Below are 14,526 nucleotides of genomic sequence, written 5' to 3'. Positions count from 1 at the left end.
AAAGCAACTGCAAACCCACTTAATAACTGTTTAGGCCACCGGCAGCTTCTGGACTAATTATCAGAACTTATTATCATGACTGCCCCTCATGCACATATGACTTAGCATATGGCCGGATTTAAAGCGCCGTTAATGAAGAGAAGTAATTCTTAGGTTAGTGTTAGTATATTGCTCAACTGGCTCATATCTCTTAAAGCTGTTCAAGCTAGAAAATAAAGTTCAAGTCATTACTGAAAGTTGGGATCTGAGTAGCATTGGGAAAGGCAGTGCTTCTACAGGATTCTGCATGCCAATGAGAACATAGATCATGGCCACACAAATTTATTCCTTCAGTGATGGTCTCAGTTGTGAAGTTCTTTCAACTTCGATGTGCTCAGCATGAATGTTGTAAAGATGACGTGCTGGATTTTACTGCTTAGGCAGTTTTGACAGGCTGATGCTTTGAGCATATAATTGCTTTGTCTAACTTGCACTCAGTCTCACTGCAATAAAAAGAAATGCCAGATTTGCAATCTAATACCATGTTACAAATAAAAGTGGAAAAAAAAATACACGTAGCACATGAATCTGCATGATGTTTTTTATGAAACATTACCAAAGATTTCCTTTATTTATTATTTATTAGGAAAGCATCCAAGCAACTTGTTGATCTAAATATTCTTTGATTTTGAGTTTGTCGATTTTCACATTAATTTTTGCTACAACACAAGGATGCAAAAAACAAAACAAAACATCAAAGTGATGCTATAGACAATTTAAGCAATGTTTTGTCAATCAGCCAGATAACAAAGTGCTACAACACACATTTTTGTTTTTGTTAGTAACGTCTTGTCTTGCTTTACCAATGTTTGCGTAGTGGCAGATTAAATGTTTTTCCTGTGTAATATTCTGTGGTTGGTTTATTTAATTTGCAAAGCTAGCCTTATGCCATGCTACTAAGCTGTAGCACTAACTAATTACAAAGCTAGTCATGGATTAATGTGATTAAACTGACACCACTATCACAAAAAGTGCCACCAAAACCCCCTAAAATAACCCAGCTGATTCTAAAAAGAATGAATAAGGTTTGAGATATCATCTTTTGACCTGATGAACTATTAAATACTATTTATTTTTATGGCAATAAATATCTCTAACCCTTTCTTATAGTTTACTAGAGGTGGGAATCACCATACATCCCACGATACGATATTATCACAATACTTAATGCACGTTACGATATTGTTGCAATTTTTTAAAAATATTTTGCGATATTCAGATTTTGTACATAAAAGTAAACTTTATCAATATTCATTTTATCTAATAACAAAGTCTCACACTCAGTCTTTCTCTCATTTCAGTTTTATTGTTGACAAACTGAACGGTTTGTATTACAGTCTAGTTCAACTTAACTGAATCAACCATCTGGTACAATTATAGCTATTCTGAACTATGCAATTTGTGAAAACTATGCAGCCCATTCAGCAACTGAAGAATCTGAAAGTAAATTAAAACAAAATATAATTTTACATTAAATAAAAAAGTTTTAAACTTAATTAAAATAAAACATGTCTTAAATTAAAATAAGTAAACTGTCATGTTTATTGCTGCCAAAAAAAAGTTTAACACATTTGGACAGTGAAGGAATGTCAGGATTCTTGCTCAGAAAAAGGATCAACATGCTCTGAAGTCAGAGCACAAAAACCTTTTTTGTAACAAAATATCGATTTCTGCTGTCCCTGTATCCATACATTATTAGCAAACAAAATATCACGATACTACACAGTATCGATTTTTTCCCCCACCCCTATAGTTTACTGTGTTAATCCACCCTGCTGAAAGTTTATTTACTTATAAAGTAATGATGATCTCCATGATAGAAGCAGTGCTGGGGTTATGCAATCATGTTACTGTTCCCTGAGAGCCCATGAGATCCCCATTAATGGACAACGATATTATTGTATATTATATATTAGTATATTATTACTCCAAAGCAAAGCCTTAAAGCAACAGATATCTTATTTTACACCCGAGCAAATAAAACATTTGAAATATGCATTTTTGTATCAAAAAGATGTGTTGTTTTTTCATTAAGGAAATGTGATTTGCAATTCCACAATGTAATGTATTCCTTCATATCCTTTTAGTTTTGATTTTTCATGTTTTTTATTTGCAAAGAAACACATAATTACAAGTAAGGGTAATTTTCCTAGTCACGGTCTGGGTCCCACTAATATCCCTCAAACTCATAAATGTCTGACTTATAACTGAACCAAATGTACCATAAAATACTCATTTCAAAGTAAACTCCAAACTGAGCTTTCACCACAAAATTAGTTATTTTCGACAGTCTAGAAAGAATAAAAAAACTATGACAAAATGTCACACAATATGGCCTATACTGATTTTTTTATGAGCTGAGCAATGGGTAATGTGAAGTAGGACAATCATGCTGAAGCTGAACATCAGTTATGTCGCTGACCTTTTGCTATAATAGCAGTAAAGGAGTGCGAGTGATTTCATTAGGTCTGTGATATCAAACAGTTTGGATATTTTAGTGTGATTTATGAATGATTGCCGTGTTTCTGCAAATGGAAAGGTCAGCTCTGAGGCCGGGTCTCTTTTTTCCGTCTTTTTTTGGAAATAAAGTGCTTGGCCAGGCAAACGAAACAAGACTGCAATCAGAATGTTAATAGCGGAGTGAAGCACTGCGGCAGGCACTGAGACAGTCTGAGTGTCTGAATGTAGCGCTGGGGTTGGTCTGGGCATGAACTGGAGCCACTGAAAAGTAAGATGATGAGAGCCAACATGACCAGCCCTGCCATAACCTTGGCTTCATACTGCAGTGGACCAATCCATAAAACCATTCCTATCCAAGAGTCACCGAAGAAAACATAGGGGGCAAGAAGACAGCTGGCAATTTCGATGCAATTTGAGTGAGGTAGTGTACGCTCAATATCTTCTTTTTTTCTGGTGGAGAGCCAAAGCACCATCTTCTCTGTGAACTCTAATACTGTTTGCCAGGGCAATCAATAAACTGAAAATATTCAACTGCCGACATTAGGAGTCACTTTGCAAGCCAAGATGTTCACATCAGTTTTCCAAACATGTCTATTTTTGTTTTTTTCCACAAAATATGAAAATGTGTGTTAGAATATTGTTAAACAAGGTATAAGATTAGAAAATCCCATTTATATAAATGTAACCTAATGTTGCTTTACACAACTCATTTCCTCCTTAAAGCCTTTCAGGTGCAACTCTGTTCTTCATCATACTACAGTGTATTTGTGTGAAAGGTATATTAAATCTGTATTGGTTCTCATCGCTTCTTAATAGCCTCTTTAAATATTAAAATATAAAGCACTTATATAATGGTCTTGGGTCAATAAATACACTGATAACTATCAAAAAGACAAAGAAGAAAAACTACAGGAACAACCCTCCAGTTTCTTGTGACTATATTTTCCAGCTGGACTTTTCTCAAAAGGGAAGGAAACTAATTTAAAAAAAAAAAAAAATGGTTTTCACATGTGATTTTGGCTCAGACCTGAACATTTAGCACACTCATTAGAAAAATATTAAAGATATATCTGTGTACTTCCATTCAACCTGAAAGTACCCAGATGTGATTTTCATCTATGTCGCTCAACCCCCGTGTAGGATATAAATCGCCCGTTGCAGCAACAACAAATTATGACTGCGCAGCAAAGCTGAACCACATTATAGCATCTGCTCAGTGTAGCGTAGGAGAAGTCATTTGAAAGATGCTAACACCAGTACTTAGTGATGTGAGAGAACCATCACCCCCAATCTCCAGCTGCATGACCCCTGGAATATAGATGTCACTAAGCATGAATCAGCAAATCTAATGTCACCATAGTTTCCCTGCAGGCAGATTTACTGCCACGCTCCTGAGGTGATGACTCCAGGGGCGCTTGTGTAAATTACGCGTACGGACAAAAACCATGTGTATGCAGCGGTCACAGTCACAAACTGGCAAAGACAGTGACCCTGTATCCTCTCTTAGTTATGCTGCAATAGGCGTAGGCTGGTGGGGGATTCCCATGATGCATTGGGTATTTCCTTTACTCACTATGTGTTAATAGACCTCTCTGCATTGAATCATACTTGTTATTATTCTCTGGCTCTGCTCCACAGCATGTCTTTATCCTGTCTTTCTTTTCTCGCGGCAGATGGCCCCGCCCCTCACCGAGTCTGGTTCTGCTGTAGGTTTCTTCCTGTTAAAAGGGAGTTTTTCCTTCCCACTGTTGCCAAAGTGCTTGCTCACATGAATGTTGGTTTCTTCTCTGTATGTATTATTGTAGGGTCTACCTTACAATATAAAATGCCTGTTGTTGTGATTTTTCACTGTATAAATAAAACTGAATTGTCAGAATGCATGCCAAACACACCTAAAACGATTGCACCTTTAGAGAGCAATCATGTCAGCTACTGTGGGTTGGAGACTTTTGAAAAACAGCCAATTTAAAGGCGCTTATTTTCTTATGAACATATTTTTTGTTCGTTTGTTCACATACATGCATTGTGCCTCAGGAGTTATTGAACATGAACATGTTTTTTTTTTTTTAATAATTTTGGGGGAGGTGCTATAAATACCTTCAACCCTGCAGAATGGTTGCATGCAATCATGACCTCTCAGTTGTGAAGCAATCTTTTTTTTTTAACCTCTTTTTACTCTGTCATTTGCTCTAATGAGAGCTCCAATTCCCTTTTCCATCAAACAGTTTTTTCCATTTGTGTTTCTAAAATGTAACCCTTTCGTGATAATGCCGGTCCATATTGCCTTAAAAACCTTGCACAAGCACATTTGTGCCACGTTCGTGCATATAGGCACACTTTAAGCCATACCGCTACACACAATTTTGGCCTCTGCCCACGGGCTCAAACCATCCCAGACAAGCTGAGTAGATTTTTAAAGCAAGTTAATATACAATCCAAATACAACAAATGCACCTATGTGAGAATGAGCTAACATTGAACTAATCCTCTAGTTTTCCACTCCAGCCTACAAAAACTGCATTCTAAAGTGACTTATTTATTTTAGCTGAAGTAGACACCTCACAAAACATGTTTGTTCAGACTACCGACTCCTGTTGTTCAGAAATAAACAGTAAGAGATTTTCTTTGAAATGCCACCAAACTGCTCATATAGTGACACTAATGGATTTCTAAAAGGTTTTTGTCGTCGTGATTCCAGCTACAGGGTTACATCTGGTGAGTCCACAAGTCAAATCGTTGGAACTAACTACAATCTTTCGGCCTGTCCTTCCTCATAAGGCTGATGTCTTCTCAGAAAAATTAACTGCACAGTAGCAGCTACTCTTCCTGTTTGCTGATTCATAGACCAATTTGCTCACTCATCAGTAACCTAATGTTTTTGTTCGATAATGCAGGAAGGTACAGTAGCTGCTGGTCAAATATTTAATGAAATGTTCATTAACTGTTTCTCAGAGCCTAGCAGCTGAATTGATGGCGTGGTACAATAAAGTAGAAATACATTTAAATTTAGATTTGGGTCATGTTCTGATTGAGATCAGTCACATAAAACAGCCTTTGTAACATCCTAACGGCTCATTCATCTATCATGCTGGCCATCAACAGTGCCTGAGCGTGACAGCCCAAACTGAGCTTGACGCCTGTTGAATGAGTACAGTGGAGCAATTTTTCCTGATAATCGGGCCACTATAAAGCAATGGTTTGGAAAATTCGCTGACCCTTGAGCTTCCAGCCTCTGGCAATAGTGCCCAGGAGCCAGACATCCTTAGTGCTCAGGCTTTAACAAAGAGCTGGGATGACGGCTGGAACTGGAGCATGGTAAAGAACAATGCACGAGACCTGACCTCCCTGACCTTTCCATCTCTTCCCACTTCTTTGCCCTCCCCGCCCCCCCATGTGTCCATCTTGCCTTGTTTTCCCCTGCTATGAGCTGTGATTCATTCGATATCATGAATGACTTGCATTACTTCCATTCAGTTCATGCAACATGTGGCCTTGAGTTGTCTTGTCACTAGCGACAGCATATATTCTAATCTTCTCTATTTAACCCCATTATGCAGTCCTCTTGCTGGCTGCTTGGTCCAGTGGTGTATATTCCTGCTCTACATCTGCTTGGCTAACTAACCTGCCGAGTGATTGTTTCTTGATTCTCAGTGCTCTTCTTTTCTCTCTTTGCTCATCATAACTGGTATGGGCAGATAGCCTATAAAAAGGAATTATTCTTATATATAATTTTAAAAAAAATATTGATTTAAGTTTTTGACCTTACCATGTAAAGTGGTAGATGATTTACTATACGATGTGGTTTGAGGTTGAGGCTCTATGAATAAAATTTAATTAAATGAATTGAATTCACTGAGCTGTAGCTGAATTCCAATGAATTCATGCCCTTGCTGGCATAACATTTATGCAATGAGTTGCCACTGACTAACCTCCATTCCTTTTTACTAACATTAGCCAAGTATTTTCTACCACACCAACTGTCTGCCATCTACAATCCAGTTTTGAGATCCCTTCCCAGGCGCCTTAACGCCCACTCACATCTTGAGTCAGTTGATCTCAATAGGTCACATGATAGAGTAAGGCAAGGTCTTACAAAGGGGACAAGTAAAGGGAAAACTCCCACTAGGGCTTAAATAGCTAGGACTCGCCACAATTTGGTCTTAGAACTGAAGACGTTTCTCGGATGAGCAGTGAAACGTCTTCAAAAATCTTAAAGAAGTCCGGTCGCTTTTCTTTCCAAGCTCCTTAGATTACCATGACCTGGACATCATGCTAGACAGTATAATGAGTGTCCCTCATCATAAAGTATAGCAAGGAATATTTTACTGTATGTGCTGAAGCTTCAATCCTTCTCAGTCCTAAACTTAGTGCTTTTAAAAGTGCATCTCTGGCAGAAATCTTGCTATTCTTTGCTCTGTGAGAGTATGCTAATGCCTAATGACATTCTCCTAATTATAGTTTATTGTTTCTAAATCATACTCTCAAACTGTAATTTGCTTCTGCAATTCTGGCAGCAAAAGACTGGTCCAAAAATAAACAAATAACCGATTAAATACGGTTTACTTGACTTTACGTTGACAGGGATATCACGACGTGATTTATGACTTTCAATCACACAAATGCATAATCCAGTTTCCTGCAAAAACATCTTAATTGTGTTCACAGGTTCAATGAACCTTTGCAAAGATTGTGAGATTACACAGTTACACATGATGGGATTACAAAAAGGAAATTATCATAGTTTAGACATAATAGCAAAGTCACTGGAGGGTTTACTTCAAAAGCTGCCATGAGCCCTTGTCTCTGACTTAATTGATTTCAGTAATGCTTCATAATGAATGTACATCAAGGGTTCTGATTTACCTCCTGTAAAGCATTGGTGAACCTGATCCACACTGTTGAAAATACAATTAGTCTTGTCAGTCTATTTAATTCCGTCATTCAAAAATAATACCTGTGGCGCTGCATTGTTTAGATCATTAAGATAAATATACAGTAGGGCTTTACTTGAACTGTGTTTTAATCTCAATCATAATTTTGGCTTCCGACAATTAAACAAGCGGCATAAAGTGATATTTAAATGCAAGGGGAAAGCAAATCGAGCAAACCCTAAATCAGCACCTGACCACATGTCTGCATGAGCCAATCACAGCTGTTGCACCACAGAACTTGAGGTTTTCTGAACTAGTAATACTACATTAAGGATACACAACAAAATTCAAATGTCTGGCAAAGCAGATGAAGAGCTTGTCCCTCTATTCTTTGCAAATAGTTTGGATTTAGTGCAAGTGATGTTAACCAAGAAAAAAAAAATCATATGCAACTAACTTATTCAAAAGCTTAAAAGACACTGCAAACTCTAGTGCAATTAATGCATGAACGACAAGAAAAAACTGTCCCGTGGTTCCCAACGTAAATCATCCAATATCAGTCCATAAAAACAAGTCTGCAGAACACGTCAGAGCATCCATTCAGCTCACAAAGATGCTCTAAAATCACCACCGCAATCACATTCAATTTAGCCGAAGGTGTGTCCATTAAGCACGCTGAGCATCAAAACGTTTCAGAAAAACGGCCACAGAGAAAGTGAAAGCTGTGCCCCACTTTAGCTTTAGGTGAAAAGGGTGGACCAAATTTATTTTGAGGCAAAGATGTGAAAGCATTTCTCATGAAAATCATTAAAGTCAAAATTCCAACTAATGAATAAAGTCATTGTGATTATCATTTTGGCCATAACCGCACAGCCCCAATATGCAGTGCGTATTACTGCGTATTTTAAAAAATAAATATTTCCAAAAATATATCCACAAGCTCCTTGAACACTCTACTTGAATTAAACACACTTCTCAAAAATATTCACACTTGATCAACACAGTGTAACGCAAAGTTAGACTTCTGGGATAACAATCTGTCCAGTTAGGAAACCAAAAAACCACATCATCTATTTTGGTGAAAATCAAAGTGACAGCAGGTGTACCGGAGAGGCAGCAACAAGACAACCCCCGGAAAGGGAACGGTTTTGCAGATGGTGGCCACAGACCATTGCTCTCTCCTTCTCCCTCTTGAATGATTTTTTATCTAGTTTTGCTTTTTGCTGGTGTCACTGCTGGTACCATGGGATGACAGTACCTGCAGTTCATTCGGGCCGCACTGGTAGTCCAGCTCCTCCAGTATGGCACATCCATCCAGCTGGTCACAAAATGGTTTGCTGCTTCCCCACCATAGTCTGAAGAGCGTAGAGGCGATACCAGGAGAGGAGCCAGAAGCAGGACCAGCATGTGCTCCTCTGATGAGAGTAGATTCACACTGAGCACATGTGACGGATTGAAAGAGTCTAGAGATGACGTTGCACACGTTACGATGCTTGCACAATCATCTGCGAAGACAACGGGGTACCAATTGTGGACTTGCCAGTTCTAGTTCTCTCTTTCGATGCCAATCAAGCTACATGTTGCTCAGCTGTGACCCCAGACCCTATTAAAGGTGCCACCCTCATGGAATCTGCGTCTGAGAGTTTGGTCAGAAACGTGCGCATGAACAGCTCGCTGTAGGGAATTTGTAGGGTTTGGACAGTGCTCCTATTCACACAAACAAGCAGGTACCAGTCCTGCTGAGGTCCTGTAACTCCCCACTTTGTGCAATCTCCTCCACATGCTTGAGACTGTGCTGGGAAACACAGCAAACGTTTTTGCAACGGAGTGTATAAATGCACCATCATGGAGAGCCTGGAAAAACCTGTACAACTTGACTGAAATGCAGGTACGGTCTTATGCTACTTGTAGTAACAAGGATAGAGAAAAATCATTCAGGAGGAATGAGGAGGGGGCGATGCTTTGTGGCCACCACCTGCAAAACCATTTCCTTTTTTGGGGTTGTCTTCTTGTCGCCTCTCCAGTGCACCTGTTGTCACTTTGATTTTCACCACAGCAGGTGAAATGGATTCAGTCGTTTATGCTTCCTACCTGGACAGATTGATATCCCTGAAGTTTAACTGGCTTTGAGTTGTACTGAGACAACCGAATGTCGCCTTATTTTATTTGTGCAGCGTAATATATAAAGCTATTGTTTTTCCTTTCTTGTTTTTTTTGTGCACCATCAAATAGGTTTAGGCTGACTGTTATGAAGCACTCCTTTAATATTTTTGTTCCGCTTCTCTTGCCAAGGGCTAAGGCAAGGACACAGTAACAGGAATTCAAAGTGAAGAGAGAAAGGACACAAAGTTAAGTGTGTGTGTCCACAGTTTTTTAGGTGATAACAATTTTATCCTATGGGCCGCCCTTGTAGTGCTGCACTGAAGGGCTAGTGCTTAAGCATTTCAGCTTCATTCTGGTCCTTTCCGCTGAGTAAAGGCTTGAAGCTGATCTCACAGTGTGATGTCTGGCTTACTCATAGTTAGGTGATGTGTGGAAACCTTTATCTATTCTTTCACAGCATTTACTGTTATAATGGCTCCATGATGTTCAGAGGCACTCAAGTGATCACTTACCCCATAATGCCTTGAAATATTGCATTAGAGGTCATAATAAAGTTACATTATCTCACCAACTCCACACCAAGCCAACAGATCATTATCCCAATAGAGCATCAACTGTGGTTTGCTTCAGTTTATTTGCCCACTGGTTTAGGATTGGTACATAACTCCTGAATTTCCTGAAACTTACTGGAGACCATAGCTATTAGGAAGAAAATCAATGGGAAAGTGGTCTACTGCAATGTTAACCGTAGACATTTTCCCTCATGTCTGATCCTTTAAAACATCCGAAAATTCAAAATACCGCCAGCTTACTGCCTGAGCATGGTTCAGAAAAGTCGCTTTAACTCCAAAGATGCTGCCTGGAAGAGGGCCCAGCTCTCAAAAGCCACATATTGGTTTATCACTGACACAACTCAGCAGCAACTGAAATCAGGCTGAACCAAAAGTAGCAGCTGGATAATTTAAGGAACAGCTTTTCTCAAGTGATGTGACCCCTAAAAAGTCTGGGCAGACTGAAAGACAAGTAGAAGGAACTCGTTCCAGTGAATCACTAAAAGTGTGCATGTCACAATGAAGTGTTAAAAGGAAGTATGAATGGGGGGATCTAGTTGTTTTATGGAAATTTGGGGCAAATGGTAAGTAGTAAACTTAGGGTGTTGTTAGAGCTTTTAGAAACATTTGAAATATTTTACTACTGAAAGCTAATAGTTGGCTTGTCAAACCCTAGCATGCAACTGTACTATTTTAAAGGGAACATGAAACGCTACACGTATAAAGGATAATATGCACCACTAGCCCTGCTCTCAAAAACTGACATAGATGTAGCACTGTCTGTGCAGATGGATTTAAGAAAAAAGCCTACAGGCTCTCTTCCACACTGTTCTTATTTATAAAGTGCTTTACGAACCCGGCTAATGCGACTAAGAGCTAGCAGCTAGCCAAACAGCAAACGGACACTTAGTGCTAAAAGAAAACAGACAGTGAAAGTGGACAGTCATCAGTTTAAACATAAAACTCGTTGTTACAGTCAGGGGCAGAGCAAATGTGATCTTTAGTTGGAGTGTCCTTATTTTCCTCTGAGTTATCGATTGTGTCGCTAGTTAGCTCACATAAGCTAACGCAAGTCTATTAGCGCAACCGACCAACCAACCACATGACGTCACGTTCTGTACTCACAGAAGATGGTGCTAAACATGTTTTTAAAACTTTAATCTCTTATTTCTTAAATCCAGCTTCACAGACAGTGTTATATCTATGTCAGTAAGCAGCCCTACTATTTGCAGAAAAGCATCATCTAACATCAGATTTGTATTATGGACACCATTCTAACAGTATCTTCCAATACCACTGAATGAGTGGATAGAAACATATACAAATATAAGATACATATATATTTTTTGGTTTATTTATTTTTGGACACAAAAACTAGCATTTGCAGGGAAACATTATAGTCTGGGTGGCTCAGGGTAAATTATTCCATCAATCCATCTGTTCATTTTCTTCCACTTATCCAATTCAGGGTCACAGGGAATCTGGTGCTTATCCCAGCTGTTATAGGGTGAAAGGCAGGGAGTAATAAATTACTCATTATATTAAATTTACATAAAACCCCTTGTCCAGTACAGTCATGAGATGTGTTTAAAAAAAATCCTACAAACAACATGCTCAAACAGAATTAAAATTAAAATGCAGGTTTTTATTTTTGTTTTTTATTAGCTTGACAGTCATTCACAGAAGTCACAACCCTCTTATTCCTTTCCTTTTAAGCTAATGTCATTTACAGCTTGCAGTCTATTCAGCAGCTTTCCCATACCATGCACAAGAGGAGTAAAAATCCATTAGTAGGTCAACAGTTACAGATTTAAAAAAGTAGATTTTCTTTCATTGGAGTTAATAACATGGTATTTCACAAAAACCTTATTTTAAGGCACTTTGTTTGCTGCTTCCAAATGATCTGCTGATGAAACAGAGAACAGAGAGTTTTAATGGCTCTCAGAGAACCAGTGCTCCATTTACAACCAAAGTCATATAAACTCGGCCAATATTTTACTCCTGATGGGGGCACAAACCTCCATTTAAGGTCTGAAGAAATCAACTTCCCATAATGCCTTCGCTGGAGCTATGCTGTTAACCCCCATCAGTTGGACCATTTCTAACCAGGCTGTAATTGTTTGTAGACATGCAAACAAGGTGAATCTTGCTCTCCATAAAAACACTTTATGGAACACCAAATTACATCCCAAACAGATACCTTTTCATGTTGCCTAATTTATAGGCGGTGCTTTGGGAACTGAAGTGTTTTTGGAATTGTGTTCCTCAGGGACGCAGCAAAAAAAAGATAATTTTGAGTTTTTTCACAGCGCACTCGTTTTTCATGACTGGAGACTATTGGATATTATTAGCAAAAAACAAAAAAACTAAAGCATGACATATTTTCCACATTGTTTGCAGCCCACCAGGAAAAGGCTAGTTAATTACAAAGAACATGACACTTAAAAGTTTCTCTTTTTTTGGTAGTATCCCATATTCACACTGCTGTGTAATATACACAGTATTTATTTGCAACCAATGGCATTTACATGAAAATGTGGCTCGTATAGATGCAAAAGAACCATGTATTTCACGTACAAGCACACAGAGGACTACCCGATTTAGAAGTTCTTGCCTTGTTGTCAGAGTAAGAACTATATTCTTCATTTTTACTCCATTTACTGTGTTTTTTTTTTGCCATTACAATGCCAGCCATAATAATCTCTATACTGCATTCCACCTTGTTGCCTGCTTTCTTAATACAACACAAACTACTTCCTAAAATGACCACTGCGCAAGAGCCAGCTGATATCCGAAAGCGAATCATATAACTTTGGTAAATCTGGGTATATGGCTTCATTGCTATTGATGCTTTACCATAATAAAGTTTATCAGGTAATAAAGATACAACACCAAAATATATTATATTATATATACTACACTATAAATAATATATATACACTACACTATAAATAACATTTATTTACTAAAGCTTTCAGCTAGTACATACATACATACATATGAAGTCCTCAAAAGCCAATACTCCCTTGGGCTTTTTTCCTCATTCCACTTCACTGGGCTGAGACTGGAATGAGTTGCATAAGACTCCAACTGGACAAATTAATCTGTTCCTGTTTTTTGAGGCTGCCATCAGAGACATTAATCCAGATGCATGCTGTTGCTCTCCAGTTTAATAACTACCCTGACAGTCAAAGTGCTGCTGCACTGCTTGTTTTATTTCTTTTAAACTAGGTTTCGCCTGCGTTTGCTCGTGCTGTTTGTCAGTCATCCGCATGCTTCCCGTTCGCCGACTGTAACCTGCCTTGTCATCTGCTTTAGTTCTTCTCACGTCTCCCCCGCTGCCTGTTTTTGCTCTTTTTTTCCTGGTTTTCAAATATGTTTTTTTTTTCCCACCGTCTTTTTCTCAATATGACTACTAATTGCTATAAAATGCATTTGCCTTAAATACCTTCATATCTGAACAAACACAATTTATGTGTTTGCCTGACTTCACAGATTACAGATTTGTGGAACAAGCTGATGCATAAAAAAACAAATATGTTAAAGTGGTGGGTGTTCCTATGCATGAACAGATGATAGTCCAAGGTTCTCCTTCTCCAGGCTACTGAAAAGTCCAACACGTGTCTTCGGCAGGATAGCACACAATCCTAGCTGTCTTTCAACGACCAAGGCCAAAAGCAAACCTTCTTCTTTGACCCTTTGTACAAGACTGCTTTTCAAAGTAAGGCCTGTGGGATGTTGATTCATCTCAGCAAACAAAGCTGATGGACAGTAGCAATGAAATACTTATTTTAAGGTTGAAATATCTCACTGTGAGGCGAGTCGCTGAAGACCAATACACATGCACGCACACACTTTGAAGAATCATTCTGGAAAATTAAACAGCGGATTGTGGTTCCACTTCACTTTATATCTGATCATGACGGTGGTTGCTAGCCTCAAATACAACAGGAAACCTTTTTGACAAGCAAACTAAAGCTGACTGCATCTCTGAAGGTGTTCATGCGGGTGCTTCCAAAGCCTTCTTATTTGTTTGTGTTAATTTAACTCATTTCTGCAGCATCTCTGTCTTCTGATGGTTCATTACCCCTAGCATGTGTTGCTGTTTTTGACCTTCAGAAAAATAAACGCAAGGGAGAGCAAATAAAAAAAAAAAACTTTTGAAGAAACACTTTACCTGTAGTTATGAGATTTCTTTCATAGAAATAAGAACAGTACAAAAATCCTCATCACTATTGTGAAATAAATTTTAAAAATAACAATACTTCCATTAAACACAATTTCTCGCCACAAAAAAAACATAATTCAGGAAATTTTAGACAACTTAAAATAAAGATACAACCTTGAATTTTGAAAAAAAAATCTAATTAAATAAATAATCTGATACAATAAGGTCTGGTACTTGAATATTTTTACTATTACGTTTTTTTAAATGGTGAAAAATGAACCTCCATTATTATAAATCAGTTGATTATGTGAATCAGCAGAGTACAGCGTGCTAA

At 38.2% G+C, this 14,526-nt stretch overlaps 1 protein-coding gene across 8 annotated transcripts in view; it reads right to left on the bottom strand.

Moving 5' to 3' along the window:
- Positions 1-14,526, bottom strand: part of cadm1a (cell adhesion molecule 1a) — a 467,431-nt gene that overhangs the window by 420,891 nt on the left and 32,014 nt on the right. The window contains exon 1 of one of the 8 annotated variants that reach the window (XM_085173693.1): positions 8,629-12,924. The exons of the other annotated variants lie outside the window; for them this stretch is intronic. The gene's annotated coding sequence lies outside the window, so the exon portion shown is untranslated. Of the gene's footprint in view, positions 1-8,628; positions 12,925-14,526 lie in introns of those variants that run through there. 8 annotated transcript variants of the gene reach the window in all.

This window comes from Neolamprologus multifasciatus, chromosome 10, assembly GCF_963576455.1.
Source record: "Neolamprologus multifasciatus chromosome 10, fNeoMul1.2, whole genome shotgun sequence".
Taxonomy (NCBI): Eukaryota; Metazoa; Chordata; class Actinopteri; order Cichliformes; family Cichlidae; genus Neolamprologus; species Neolamprologus multifasciatus.
This window is presented reverse-complemented; position numbering and strand designations above follow the sequence as displayed.